Consider the following 16,162-nt stretch of genomic DNA (forward strand, 5'->3'; position numbering starts at 1 on the left):
CTTTCTTGTTCATAGACCACCATCTTCTCACTGTGCCCTTACATGGTAGAAGAGATGAGAGATCTCTCTGGGGTCTCTATTTTATGGGCACCACCTCATGACCTAATCACCTCCCAAAGCCCCCATCTCCAAATATCATTACATTAGGGAATTGGTTTCAACATATGAATTTTGGGAGGACACAAACATTCTGTCTTCTTTTTTTTAAGTTGGTCTTTCCCTTATTGGAAAAGTAACCTGTGCTTATAATAAAAATGCAAACTATTCAAAAGGACAGGAAGGAAAATACAGATTTTGGTGTTTCCCATCTGCTAGCTGCCTGGGGCTAAGTAACAGGCCACTGGGCACCTGTCCCTCTGAGCTTCTCCTCATAAACACAAGGACACCCACACTGACACCACACACATACACATTGGCCTCAAACACACTGGAGACAAGAGTCCTGCAGCACCCAGAGGCAGGGAGCAAGAAATATCACGGAAGCCTCAATGACTGACACATAACTCCTGAGCAAGGGGACGGCTATAAAAATGTGAATCTCAGATTTCGAAGACAAACTTATGGTTACCAAAGGGGAAATGTGGGGGTGTGTAAATTAGGAGCTTAGGATTAACATACACACACTACTGTATATAAAATAGATAATCAACAAGGACCTACTGCATAGCACAGGGGACTCTACTCAATATTCTGTAATAACCTATATGGGAAAAGAATCTGAAAAAGAATGCATACATGTGTATGTATAACTGATTGACTTTGCTGTACACCTGTAAGTAACACAACACTGTAAATCAACTATATTCCAAATTAATTAATGAATTAATTAAAGCACATAAATAGCATTTTAAAAAAACAGAAAATAAAAATGTGAATCTCCTGTCCGAAGGCAGGATCTCACTCAGAGCAAAGCATTCACAGCGTGGGCACCAACACTGTGAGAGGGGAAGGGTGCTCTGTTGAGACATTCTCCTCAGGGGATACCAGCAGTACGGGGACACAGAAGGCATCTTATGCCCAAGTCTCTCTCAGTGGGCACCAGGCTCAGAGGTGGCATGGTTGGGAGCCATAGGGACAGGGTAGCCATGCATAATTTCCCCAGAAATACGAATATTATCAAAGCAAGTTGGATCAGAAGAGGGGGAAAATGTTGGAGATTCTTGTGAGTAGAACTACAGAACATAAGACACTCCCTGAGGACTCCTAGGATTGCTGGAAAGAAATTTGCCATGGGTTGTAGGTCCCTCTGAATGCACCAGGACAGAGGCTGAAAAAAATGACTGCCTTGTAGCTGTTATCCTGACTCTCAGGATTCTGATGTGGGAAATGTGGGGGACAGGAGCAATACAAATAGAATACTCCTGACAGGGCAGATAAGACCTGGAATCTGAGCTCACCGAGACCTTGACATCAGCGGGCTGTGGAGAACATACCTCCCCCACTGCTCACTGCAGCTGACACCAGATAGCACAGAGACACAGCCAGCCCCAGAGAGTCCAGAACAAGAGCTGCAATCAAACAGTCTGGGGGACACAGACATTTTCCTTGAGGCAAGTCACAAGATGCTCTATAACAGAATACAACTGCTTAAATAAACCCTCATCACAGCAAAATCCCCACTGGCATGTTCTACTGCGTAGACCACATAAGTTTTTAAATAAATCCTCGCCCAAAAAAATGAATATTTTTTTTCTGTCTTGCTTTTTAAAAACAACAACAGCAACAAAGGGTAAGAATGCAAATTGTACTAAATACTGGCTGATTACCAAGAGTGACCCCAGCTATATGAGATTTCATTTCACCATGGAAAAATGCAAGCAATTAGGAGTCAGTGGGAGAGACCGGTCCTTCTCAGGGTATAGAATCACTAACTGAGGTCACGTCCCTACCCCACCTAAGCTGACATTGCCAGGATATAAAATATACTTTGCTGAAACAGGTATGTACATGTTTATATTTTTGTCATCTGATCCATTTGTTTCAAAATTGTATCCATTACCTATTATTGCTTCTGGTAGATTTTTACTTCTAGTTCTATAAAACAATAGCTTGCTTCCTTTCTTAATAATTCAGTTCAAGGTTTCTAACTTGATGTCTGCTTGAGAGGCTCAGGGTAACAATGCTGTATCTAAATAGGAAAGAAAACTGACTCTCAGTTTGAAACAAACCTTAGAATGAATCAGAAGTTCAGAGGAATATGGAACGTATCTGGACAGAAAAAAAAAATCCCTTTAGCTGGAGAAATTCTACATGAGCAAAGAATCAACTGGCATCTCCTTCAGTCTTCTGTTCTTTGATGTCCTCAGGAGTGTCAGACTCACCTTGGTTTGACTTGACCTCATGGAGCCTCTTCTGTCATGGATTGATGCCCTTTGGTTTCAAATACATGTTGTCTTCTGGAGACTTTACTCCTTTTCTGGCCATCATCCCAGTATTGATCAGCTTGGTGCCATTGCCCTATTCTACCTCAGAATGGTGCCAGAGTGATCTTCTAAAACCCAAATTTCATCGTTTTCTTCTGCTTATACCCCTGTGGTCATTCCTTATCAACTCCCAGTTAAAATGCTCACTGTCCTTAGGAAGGGCTGAAAGGATCTTCATAATCTGGGCATCCCAACTTCCATTTTCCACTGAGAAAACTGGGAGCCAGTCCAGTAAAAAAGCTCGCACACGTCATCACTAATTGATGATGGATCCCTTTCCAAAAAGACCCCTGTCACGTGGAACTGAGCCGGGGTTTGTGATTTGAATTTCCTCTCTCAGAAATTCTGCATTTCCTCCAATGAAAACTGAAAGTTATTTTTTATTTAGAAAAATAGGAATCACACGCTATTTCTAGCATATTTGTTATTTGAAAACTTTAGAGTTGAAGCCAGGTCACTAACGATGGTACTCAGAAAGCCGTGCCAACTCGTCAGAAGATAATTTAAACTACTTTCTTGATTTCACCTCCTTCATCTGATAAACTTTAACTTTCTATTTGTTTGCTCAATGCCAACAATCTGGTGGTCTCTTTTCATTGTTTCCTATGAGGCACCATTTCCTAGATCATGATGATAATGATGACTCTGATATTTCACTACCTTTAAAGAAACCCACCCCTGAAGAGCTTTAGGTAGTGCTTTTCACCTCCTGAGGTCATCAGACCCTCAGCAGAAAAAGAATGCTGTGGGAGCCCTCCTCATTTCTGCCACCCTCTCCCATCAGTCTAAGGGTTTTCTCTCCAAACTGTGACTTCTGGTTCTGATAATTCCTACAAAGACAATAAAAGAGTCAAAGCCCAAGCATCTCCAGTGTTTGCTCAATGAAACACAGGGTCCAGGGCTTCCCTGGTGGCGCAGTGGTTGAGAGTCCTCCTGCCGATGCAGAGAACGCGGGTTCGTGCCCCGGTCTGGGAAGATCCCACATGCCGCGGAGCGGCTGGGCCCGTGAGCCATGGCCGCTGAGCCTGCGTGTCCAGAGCCTGTGCTCCGCAACGGGAGAGGCCACAACAGTGAGAGGCCCACGTACCACAAAAAAAAAAAAAAAAAAAGAAACACAGGGTCCAGAGCCAGCCAGAGAATAATACTGAAATCACTGGCACCTTTGCCTCTAGAGCGATGCTCCTTGCCCTGCAGGTGGCTGATGCCCCACGGGCTATCGAGGCTGCAGTCTTTGTGACCTGATGTCTCCTGATGTGGCCCTGGAAACAAACCCTCCTCAAATGATTCAACCCCTGGAAGGAACAGCCTTGGATGCCTTTTAGCTCGTATTTTTCTGGGCACATCTAGGTGTAATGCATGTAAATTTGCAACCTACTACGCAAGGGGCCTCTTGCAAATATGTATAACTTCTGAAGCTTCTTCTTCTGAATGAGATTAATTCCCTAGCTTTTCTGGGTGATACTGGCTTTAGATCAGAGAACTTCTCCTATTTGTTGCTCACAGAAGTCTGTGGGTAATACGATAAAGGGTGGAAAAGAGAAGGAAGGGACTCCCAGGAGATTAAATATGGGAGAAAAGTGTTAAAAGGAGAGGTAAGAGAAACTGCATCTTCATTTCCTTCGTGTTAGTCTTATGGAAGTTTTATTGAATACTAACACAGGCTTTCTTTTTAATTGCAATATGTTACAGGTGTGAAACTGGACATCGAGGAAACAATATAAAATGTTCCCAAATGCTGAACAATACAAAATTTCAGGTGCAGTCTATGCCCTGATACCTTCAGGGATTACTCTATGTGCTGTGCTGGTTTTGTGTTGGAACACAAAAGTCACCTGGCACCAAAGAGTCTTCAGGAATTTAGAAACTTCAGATCCTACATCTCACCGTCTCAAGTGTAGAATTATCGTGCCCTCCGCCTGGTCTCTCCCTCTGATGACACTGTGGGAAATATGAGAGACATGTTGTAATCTGTTTGGGGAATAAGGGAAGGCGTTGGAAAAACAGAAAACGTATCCCCTGGAAAACTATTTGAGTTCCATTAAGCAGAAAAATGTACAAACTCACTCCTAATTCACTCTGAAGTGGTGCATTTCTATTCCTTTGTAAAATACAGAAACACAAAATCGGAATGCGTGTCCCAGCCAGAGCTCTCTTTTGAGTGCTGAGGCCAAACACAGTAAAACTTACGCAGCCACTGTGCTCTGTAAATCATAGTCTACAAAACACACAGTTCCTGCCTGCCGATTTTTTTCTAAAGAAAAAGCACTATGGTGCTTATCCACAAAACTAACATACTGTGAGGATTTAAAAGAAACCAAAGCAAATATCTCTTCGCCGATTCGCCCATTGGTTCCACATCTCACTGAGCCCACGCCCTTCCTCACCATCCTCACCATCCTCAAATCCCACCACTGTCTCTGGCTCCTCCTCTTCTGGACTCCCACTCCTTGTGCGTCTTTTCTTCTGTTCCTATCGCCTCTTCCAGAGTGTGGATCTGACTTGGACCTCACCCAGCAGTCTGCCTCTCTTGAGTTGCCCTCCTATCCATTCCTTAGCCGCTCCCCAGGACCATCTTTCCTCTCTCATCCTTTTGGTAAACCTCCCCTTGAGCAACCTTCTCTACACCCAGCCCAGTTGTGTCTCTCCTTGGCTCTGAATCTTGACGTACATCTTCCTGGGCCTGCACGACCAGCACCATGGAGGCATTTAATGGTTTCCATGACCTGCCACTAATTCTCTGTGTTTTTCATTTCTTGCTGTACACCTTTACTATCTTTCTCTGCCAGAGTGATATCAGATCACCAGCAGTTATTCAAATACCTACCCACTTCCCAGTGTTTGCAAAGCATTTTTCCTTCTAGAATGCTGTTCAACCCACCTGTCTCCAGCCCCGAACAGATGGAGACTTCTTGAAATCTTATCCATAAGGCAAAACTCAGCTCCAAGAAACCTCCTTTGTGATCCTTTCCTGATTTCCCTGATTGAAATTAATGCCCCCCTTTCCCACGCCTCCATACATTCTGCCCCTCCTTGTCGACACTTCCCACTTTCTGCCCTGTAACGCAGATGATTAGCTTCTCTGGTCTTTCCCATTAGATCGTAAGCTGCTGCAGTGCAGAGACCATGTCCCGGCAATGTCTGTGGGGTGAAATATATTAGGCCACGTGTTGGTCAAGACTAACTTTATCATCATTATCAAGTCAATAAGTAAAACGAACTTCTTTATCAGCAGGGTAACGTCTACTGGAGAGATGCACAAATTACATTTCTTTAAAAGTGCCAAATTTTTACTAAAGTTACTGGTATATTTGTACTTAGTAATGTGCTTAAATGCCCTAACTTTTAAAAGTTTGTATGTTGGCATTTACAATAAAGATTTCAGACGCGCAGGCTCAGCGGCCATGGCTCACAGGCCCAGCCGCTCTGCAGCACATGGATCTTCCCGGACCGGGGCACGAACCCGTGTCCCCTGCATTGGCAGGCGAACTCTCAACCACTGTGCCACCAGGGAAGCCTTACAATAAAGATTTAAAGTTAAATCAGAACCACTAGGTGTTGCAATCTTTTATTACAGGAAATTGTAGGAAGAAGCTGTGGTATTCTAGCAAGACAAAACGCTTAAAGTCAAAAGATCTAAGTTCAGATCTCGCCTCCTCCACTTATGACCTACCTGGTCTTAAGCAAAGCCCTAAATGTTTTTTTTGTTTTTGTTTTTGGATTTTTTGCGGTACGCGGGCCTCTCACTGCTGTGGCCTCTCCCGCTGTGGAGCACAGGCTCCGGACGCGCAGGCCCAGCGGCCATGGCTCACGGGCCCAGCCGCTCCGCGGCACGCGGGATCCTCCCGGACCGGGACACGAACCCGCGTCCCCTGCATAGGCAGGCGGACTCTCAACCACTGCACCACCAGGGAAGCCCCCTAAATGTTTTTGAGCCTCCTTTTTTTAGTCTGTAAAATAGGGGTGGCAGGGGAGGGGGGAATGCCTACCTACCTCTTAAAGGTACAGTGAGCCAAATAATAGATGTGGCAATACTCTGTGAACTGAAACTTTATTTACAAATAATATATGTTAGGGGGATTCCCTGGTGGTGCAGTGGTTGGGATTCTGCTTGCCAATGTAGGCAACACGGGTTCGAGTCCTGGTCCAGGAAGATCCCACATGCCGCGGAGCAGCTAAGGCCATGCGCCACAACTACTGAGCCTGCGCTCTAGAGCCCGCGAGCCACAACTACTGAGCCTGTGCTCTAGAGCCCGCGAGCCACAACTACTGAGCCCGTGTGCCTAAAGCCCGTGCTCTGTGGCGGGAGAAACCACAGCAATGAGAAGCCTGCGCACCACGGCGAAGAGTGGCCCCCAGTCGCCGCAACTGGAGAAAGCCCACATGCAGCAACAAGGACACAACACAGCCAAAAAAAATTTTGAAAAAGATTGCCTTGAATTAAAAAAATAAAAAAAGAATATATGTTAGCATTATCCTGAATAAAAGACAGCTAAAGAACTTACTTCAAACAGCAGTCTCCATGCTTTGGATAAAGCGAATGAAGTAGAATATTGCTACCTGGTAACACATGAAGGCTGCCTGGTAACATTTGCAAAGATGGCAGTCCTGTCTAGGTGGCTTGCATCCTGCATTGCTATTCCATGCTGGCTGATAACTCTTATATTATACAATAGAAATTTACACAGGTCCGAGGGCATTGCTTATCACAATTTGCAGATATAAATTGATGATAGATAGGTAGACAGATTGATCTACTTCTCCCTGCTTTTCCAAAGTCACATAGGATATCCCAAGAATACCTAACATGTGACTTAATTCTGCCACTTCAACTAGTCTGCTGCCTCAAAACACAGGATATATAACCTCGTAAATCACTCAGAGATTCCACAAATCTTACAGTAGTCATGCCCCATATTGAAGGAAAGAGATTAAGAATAGGCAATAGCAGTAAATACCACTAAGAAACACCTTGGCTTGGGAAATTTGGGCAGTATAGAGCTATTGTGGGTTAACAGGATTCCAGATAACTAACAGTTCAACCTTTTGGATGCCAAAGATTTCAAATACTTTTTAATAGTTTAAATGATTTCCCAACTTCCCTACCTTGGTGAACAGAGTCCCCAGGGCTTCTTGCTGGTCTTCTAGTCCATCATGCTTTCTAAAGCCTTCACCTTTGCATGTGCCAGGTGTCCCCACTACCTGAACGAAATGACCCACCTTCTCCAGCTGTGGAGCCCCCATATCCTCCTGATCTCCTGGGTCTTCTGTAAAGTCATCTCTGACACCCTCAGAAAAGTTACTCACTCCCTCCTCTGTGTTTTAAGCAATTTTTCCTACCACTAATTTAGCACTTAGCACTTATGATGTTACAATATTTTTTCTGTACATGCCTCTCAAACACATTGCAAATTTCATGATGGTAGAATTTGAGGGTGTTTTTTATCTTTCTGAACATAATAGTGGCAGGGATGAGTACTTTGTATGAACGTGGTAAATATGTAGAAATGTTTGTTAAATGAATGAATGTGTTATCGTTAATGAAAATCAATTATTGTACTATTATATTTAAGTGATGTAACTGAGACTTATGTCTTACTTTTTTCTCTACTGAGTTTACATAGCCTGGTTCACATTTCTATTTAATGTATTTTTTTCCTCCTCCCCCATGAATATTTTTCCCACGTACTTTAGATTCTCTGTCTGTGGGTATAATCACTGTCCCTGTTCCCAGTTTTAACGCCCACTGTTTCTATTCTCTGTTACTCTGCTTCCTGCTCCCCATTTTGCTTAATATGTCTCTGGTCCTCTTTCTCTTCTTATGAATTCTTGAAAACTTTTTGGCTTAACGTTTCTTGGCTTGGCATATTTTTTATTTGGTTTTGATATCTATCATGTGCCAATGGAAACACATCTTTCTACTAGGCAGGATTCTGATATATCGAATTAGAATCAAAATATCCTAGAAGTCTCCTTTTTTTCTGTCCCCACCGCATCCACCTTTGTTCTGGTTCTACCTGTTCACATCTGAGCTATTATGATAGCAGCCTCCTAACATCTCGGGCTATATCCAATACTCCCTGTTCTAATCAGATCACATATTAATACTACGTTGTTCTTCCTAAAGCATTGCTTTCACTTTATTAATCCGATGCACAAGAGCCTTTAACTTCCCTTTGACGATACCCTGGCATTCCAGATTCTCATAGTCTGGCCATATTCTATGTTTCTCATTTCATTTCCCATTTCTCCACTCAAAATATTTAGTGGGTTACTATCATTATTGGTGCCAAAGATGTTCACCCCCAAATAGCCACACTGATATTCACACCCTTGTGTCCCCTCATTCATCTTTGGCTGGCCCTGTGATTCACTTTTTACCAGTGGACTGTGGTGGAAGTCAGGCTGCAGGACTTTGGAAGCTAAGTCATAAGAAAGCTTAAGCCACCATCCTAACTTAGGCCTCCATTCTAAGGAAATCTGCTTCCTTTCCTAGGACCACCCCAATTTTATCCTAGCCCAAACCACCGTCTTCTCTTCTAGGTCCCATCAATATTGAGAGGGAAAATAAGTCCTTTTTATCTTGTCTTTCCAAATATATTGCCAGAGTTCAGGAAAAATGCAACCAAGCCACCATCTGATCTCCTGGATAGTAACCATGGTTCAGTACGCAGATCATGTCTAGAAAGCCACTGCCCTTCTCCAAGCCTCTTTCCCAAGTTAGTTGTATTGAATCATTGTGAGCTCTCTCTCAGATTGTGGATCCATAAAATTAGCTCTTCTAAGTTGACTGTCTCCAGGTTCAGATCAATTCTCACTGCTCTCTTCAGACTTCTGCTTCCCGTCAAGATGGAATAACAGAGACCAGATTTACCCCCCCACACCTAAGACAACCAAAAAATAGACAAAATATAAGAAACGAAGATTTTCAAGTCACTCAACATCAGGCAACTAAGGATAGTAATCCCTGAGAAATGGAAACAAATGAGATGAGCCTTCTGATTGCCCAGCTTACTACCTTGAGAGCATTGCCAAGCCACAGGGTGGAGGAACTCAGGAATAACCCAGTAACCAACTTGAGTTGAAGAGATGGAGGTAAGAATTCAGGGACACCAAGGAGGCTAGAATTAGAAGGACAAAGTAAAAGACAGGAGCAAGCAGCGCAAAGAAAGAAGCTTCAGAGATTTGTAGAGGGTCTCCCTTAAGTATTCAGCTGATCAGAGAATGCATGTGAGGAAACTAAAATAAAGCCAAATGCCTACCTTATGCCATACACAAAAATCAAGCCCAGTAAACTAAATAAATTCAAGAAGCAAAACTCTAAAACTTTTAGAAGAAAATAGAGAACATATCTATCACATTAAAGTAGAGAATTTTCCTAAGCAAGGTGCAAAAAGCACTCACCATGAAGGAAAAAATTAATAAATTTGTGTACATCAAAATTAAACCTTCTGGACCACAAAAGGCAATATATGAAAAGTGACACTGATGCGAGCCAGACACAGAGAGAAGATATTCACAGTCCATAAAACCAGTAAGAAATTTTTGCTCAGAATATACAGTAAAATCCTACATATTCATTTTTAAAAGGCAGCAACCTAATAACAAAAAATGGATAAATGAAACAAAAAGGCAATTTGTTTAGAAGTGGGATATATATAAAACTTCTCAGGAAAATAAAACCACGATAAAATACCATTTCACACCCACCTCATGGATGTGTAAAATTATTCATTTATTCATCACAGAATTATTAGAACAATGCAATGCTCTATTAGCCACATAGAAACATTAAAAAAGTAAATAAATGACAATCCTTTCATTTACTTTCTTTACTGGAATGAGAACTCAAAGATGCAGGCACTGCTTTTTATTCCTCATTGTATCTCAACACATAGTACAGTCCCTGGTATTAAGTAGAAAAATATTTGATGACAGAAGAATGATGCAGCTCCTACATTGAGGATCTCACAGTGTGGGGAGAGGGAGGAAGGAAAGCAGCAAATACTAATACCTCGCAGGGATTTCTTGAAATGTCCTCAGAGGAGGTAGATTTTTGTTTGTTTTGTTTTTGTTCTTGTTTTTGTTTTTAATTTTTATTGGAGTATAGTTGATTTACAATGTTATGTTAGTTTCTGCTGTGCAGCAAAGTGAATCAGTTATACATATATCCACTCTTTTTTAGATTCTTTTCCCATATAGGTCATTACAGAGTACTGAGTAGAGTTCCCTGTGCTCTACAGTATGCCCTTATTACTATTGACTTTGAATGTTAATTGCCCCTTAAATGTTACTTTGGTTGTACGAAACACCTACTTCTCTATATGCAACTTGCTATAGTTTGTTTGTTTTTTTTTTTTTTTTTTTTTTGCGGTACATGGGGCTCTCACTGTTGTGGCCTCTCCCGTTGCAGAGCACAGGCTCCGGACACGCAGGCTCAGCAGCCATGGCTCACGGGCCCAGCCGCTCCGTGGCATGTGGGATCTTCCCGGACCGGGGCACGAACCCATGTCCCCTGCATCGGCAGGCAGACTCTCAACCACTGCGCCACCAGGGAAGCCCTGCAACTTGCTATAGTTTGAGTTTTATTTATCAAATCGAAACCTTTTTTCTCTCATTTGTTATACTTTGTAATATTTCCATGCTTTGCACTAAGTACCATAAGTTATACACAGCCTAGAAAAGTAGCCAAAAATAAAAGCAGTACCATTTCTGTGGTAGCAGTTTATATATTTTTTTAACATTTTTATTGGAGTGTAATTTTGAAGGTCGTGTAGTTCTCCAGCACTTTGGTCAGACTTTTTAAAGAGTCAGCGTTTGAAATGGCCTTGAAGAAAAGCTTTCCTTGGCACAGCTTCTTTCAAGTCAGCACAGAACATTTACCGTACTACAACACACACACACACACACACACACACACACACATCCCGCATACACACACACCCTGCATACACACACACACACACCCCACACACACACACACCACCCTGCATACACACACACACACACCGCATACACACACATCTCAAATAACTAATGCCCTGACGGTAAAAGGCTTCAGCTTCAAAATGCCAGAATAAGGAAGAGGAAGAGGAGAATAAGGAATAAGGAAGACAAAGAATCAAAACCACCTGCATCCACACAGCTTACCATGATGCTACCACGGCTTTACTATGGGCTGTCTTCACTCTTCACTAACAGAACTCTACTATTTTACTGTCTTCATTGATTTTACTTTACTACTTCAGAAAGCTTGCCCAAGAAGAAAAAAGTTGCAAATAACTTTATTGTTGGTTCCAGGAACTTTATGAAAATCCCACTAATGTGAACATCAAAATGTTCAGCTCTTCAATCCAATGACTGTCAACTCTCCAAGACCCTTCAAAATTCTCAACTCCACCAATCTTAAACCATTATATCACAATCTCTATTCCCCTCCCACACTCCCCATACCCTTATCCCCCAAATATTTCAACCTCCACTACCCCCCAACTTTAAAAGACCTTCCTTAAACCAGATTTCCATTCTTTATAAGGACTCTGAAAATGTAGTGGTCTCCCTTACTGCAATACAGATAAACTCAGCTTTGCCTTATCAACAGGTTATTTTGGTGATATTTTCTGAGACCCAACATTCCATCCTCCTCCTCCTCGCCCTCTCCCTCATCATTATGAGCATGGATTGAGCCCTGACTATACACATCAGGCACTTGCTAAATACATTAGATACCTGATAATCACATCTCTTACACAAAAAAAGAGTATTTTTATACAAGCAATTAAATTGTAGGAAATATACACAAATGTAGATTTAATATTTATACAAAATACCATCCAAAGAGGAGGTTTATATTGTCCACTGTCCTTCTTCATAAAAATAATGGGAGCCAAACGGGCCCAAGTCTAAAAGATGCTCTGGAGCAGGTTTCCTTGGTGAATACCACTGAAAGCCACCTGTGATTGCAGTGGCATTGGCCTTCAGGGTTCAGCCGGGTTGAGTTCTGTTAAAAGAATTATAACAATGGAAATAAATGGGCTTTTTCTTTCAACAGTGAAGGGAGGTGACCTTCTCACAGAAAATACTAGATGATGAAATAAATAAAGAAGCCGTTAGAAACATGAACAAAATAAAGGTAGGGAGTCTTTAAGGAGGAGAAACAACACCTGTGTTTTGTCTTTCACCTCCAAATAAAGAATAATAGATATTCCCTTGGCAAACGGAGCAAGGGAAATGGGGTGACTTAGCTTTGCAACTAAAAGAACATCAACTATATACTGTAATTTCACTTTTGCAGCAACACAGTTTTGACTTTGTGGCATCGCCAGTAAAAATTCATTTTCAAGCAGCCCATCTGAACAACCCGGGCCTCTGCCTTAATTCACTTTTCCTGCTAAGAGCCAAGAGAAGGAGTAGCCTTGTGTAAGGAGGATGGATGGCAGAGCGCTCCATCGGAGAAGGCCACACACTAAATTAATCATGTTCCACCTAGAATTTGCAATTCTTTGAGAGATGCTCAAGATGGTATGAAAAATTTAGAGGTAACAGGGAAGGAAGGAGAGAGGTTGTGAAGCAGAAAGATTCAGAGGGCACTTTAAATGTGAAAGATGCATTATAGTTTCTTACACTTGAACAAGATAGCCTGCCTTACCCAGAAGGCAATAAACAAGGACTGCATTCTCATAGATGTGCCCTGTAAGGAGATGCTCACGCTGGAACATAGAAATACCAGACTTGATGGTCATTTTCAGTGATTAGTATAATATGAAAAATATCCACCTTAAACTTAACATTGATTCGTCAATGCCAGCGTGAAAGGATGGTGTCAGTCTGGGATGACAAGGTCTCTTTAAGGAGATCCAAGCACTAGTGCTGAAGACGAGTTTGAGGAGTTTTTATTATTGTTATTTTAATGTAGATTTTTTTCTTCTGGCTTTCTGCTATATGTAACTTTATTTCTGAGTTCCAAGGAGCTCTACTCTGCGTTGCGGACTTCACCACTGGTTTTTTACACGAATGTAGTCAAATATGGTCTCTCCAATTGTTGCTTCATCTCAAAAATTCCTGATCCATCATAAATAACAGCGATGAAAGGTTTCTTTAAGAAGAGTTTTTCTGGAGAGACTCTTGATTTTTAATGTATTTTTAAAAAATATTTATTTATTTGGCTGCCTCGGGCCTTAGTTGCACCACGCAGGATCTTCGTTGCGGCATGCGGGCTTCTCTCTAGCAGTGGCACGCAGACTCTCTCACTGAGGCGCGTGAGCTCAGAGTGGCAGCACAAGGGCCCAGTTGTCCCACAGCATGTGGGATCTTAGTTCCCCGACCAGGGATTGAACCCACACACCCCTGCATTGGAAGGCGGATTCCCAACCATTGGATCACCAGGGAAGTCCCTAATGTATATTTTTTAAAAGGAATAGAAAAATAAATGCCCTAACTATAATGACAAGAAACTTATCATGAATGCAATGCAGTTTAGGGCAATATTCCACGACCATCGTAAGAAAAACATTGTCCTTCTTTCCTGAGGACAGTCAGGTAATATCCTTCGAGAACTATTCTGTCACTTTTCTCTCCCGATCCCAAACATATCTCTTCCTACTTATGCTGAAATTTCCTTTCTCATGGTAGGAAGTAGTTTCCTGTTGACCAGAGTGGAGGAGACTACAGAAAAATTCAAACTTAGGAAATTACAAGGCCTCTACCCTCAGTTGCAGATGATGTATCAGATACTCACAAGATGAATAAGTACTGTGGCTCAAGCCCTCTCACCCTCTTATCCTCACAGAGCCACGGACGGCCCACGTCTAACATGTTCTCCCTTTCTGACTCAACAGTTTAGTCCCATCTCTTCTCCATTCTCTAAAGAAACTTTCCTGCCCCAAATCCCACATTCTTAATTCCCTGCCTTCCAGCAGCAGCTAAAAATGCGTTCGTAGCAAGCTGCTAATAATGACTGATAAGAAGCCCGAAATACAATCCATGTCCCCTCTCAGGAGCTCAGTTATTCCTTGGCTGTGGAGAGCCATTTTCCTCTTATCATCAATTAATGTTTCATGGGTTGCTGGTTCTTTATATTACCCTCCACCCCAAACAGTTTACTTCTTGAACTCTTTCCCCTCCCCCATCCCCTGCTTCCCAGGGGCTTGCCCACTCCTCCCAGTGAGATGTGCATTGCACATGGCAAGTTGCTACTAATGCAGCTCTTCACTTCTAATCATTGAAGGCAGCCACTCGTGGCCACTTAAGAGCAGCCCTCAAAACTCATGATCTGAATGAGAAAAAGGAACTGAGTCTTACCTAGCTTTGAGTTTTCTTTTAGCTCCTGCAATGCACCCCTCAACTCACAACCTCACAGAGCTATGTCTCATCTTCCCAGGACAGTGCTCCATCCCCTACAGCCCCCAACGTCTAACTTGGTCTCATGCTTCTGGTCTCAACATAAACTTTATGACTTCAAGGAGATCTTTGCTACCTTTGCACATACTCACTAAGTTGGCATCCTGCGTGTTATGCTCCCATAACACCCAGAACCTCCACTTTGATGGCAGCCAGTACAACTGATCCAGCTTCTGTAACAACACCATCACCTATCAGGTTGTCTTCCACACCACACTGTAAAGATCACAGGGTCTGGTTCATTGCTGTTTTGCCAGTGGATAGCAAATGTTTATCAAATGATTGAATGGGGGCTTCCCTGGTGGTGCAGTGGTTGAGAGTCTGCCTGCTAATGCAGGGGACACGGGTTCGAGCCCTGGTCTGGGAGGATCCCACATGCCGCGGAGCAACTGGGCCCGTGTGACACAACTGCTGAGCCTGCGTGTCTGGAGTGTGTGCTCCGCAACAAGAGAGACCGCAATGAAGAGCGGCCCCTGCTTGCCACAACTAGAGAGAGCCCTCACACAGAAACGAAGACCCAACACAGCAAAAATAAATAAATTAATTAATAAACTCCTACTCCCAACATCTTTTAAAAAAAAATGATTGAATAAAGGCAAGGATCATGTTTGATTCTTCTTATATCTGCCATAACTTCTAGCAGAGTAACTGAAATATAATAATAAATATTCAATAAAATGCTCATAGATTAAATGCAGAGGATCAGCTGAATTCAGCACTACCCCAAATCAAGTGGGAAAATCCTTCCTACCATGGTTATTGTCTGATCTCTCAGTGGGCTTCTTGCCTTGCTTCTTGGTTCAGATAAAAGCTAGAAAGGATAGCACTACAGGAAAAAAAAAAAAAAGTAATACGCAATGGAGACCAAACTGTCACAGTCAGAAGTAACATTCTTGGGATTCCCTGGCGGTCCAGTGGTTAGGACTCCCCAGCTTTCACTGCCAAGGGTCTGGGTTCATGTCCTAGTAGGGGAACTTCCCGCAGGCCGGGCAGCATGGCCAAAAAAGAGAAAAAGTAACCTTCTCATTTTCTTTCAACTTCTGCCATTGAACATCCCCCCATTCCCCAAGAGGGAAAGATCACTGGAAGCACAGCCATTAAAAAAAGTTACCCTGGTATGATTTTTTACAAGATGTATGCTATTGAAATTCCCATTCATGAATATGTGGCTAATATTGACTAATGGGAAATGTAAAAGGAAGAAAGCTGAGATTTTTTAAAGCACATCCATTGAAATTAGGGTCATATGTAAGAAATTTGTTTAAAAATTTTTTTCTGAGCCACGTCCAAAATTCCAGAGGGCATATTAAATAATGGAAGTGTAAACTATTGGGATTTGGTAC

The sequence above is a fragment of the Mesoplodon bidens genome (assembly GCF_964165515.1).
Source record: "Mesoplodon bidens genome assembly, chromosome: 17".
Taxonomy (NCBI): domain Eukaryota; kingdom Metazoa; phylum Chordata; class Mammalia; order Artiodactyla; family Ziphiidae; genus Mesoplodon; species Mesoplodon bidens.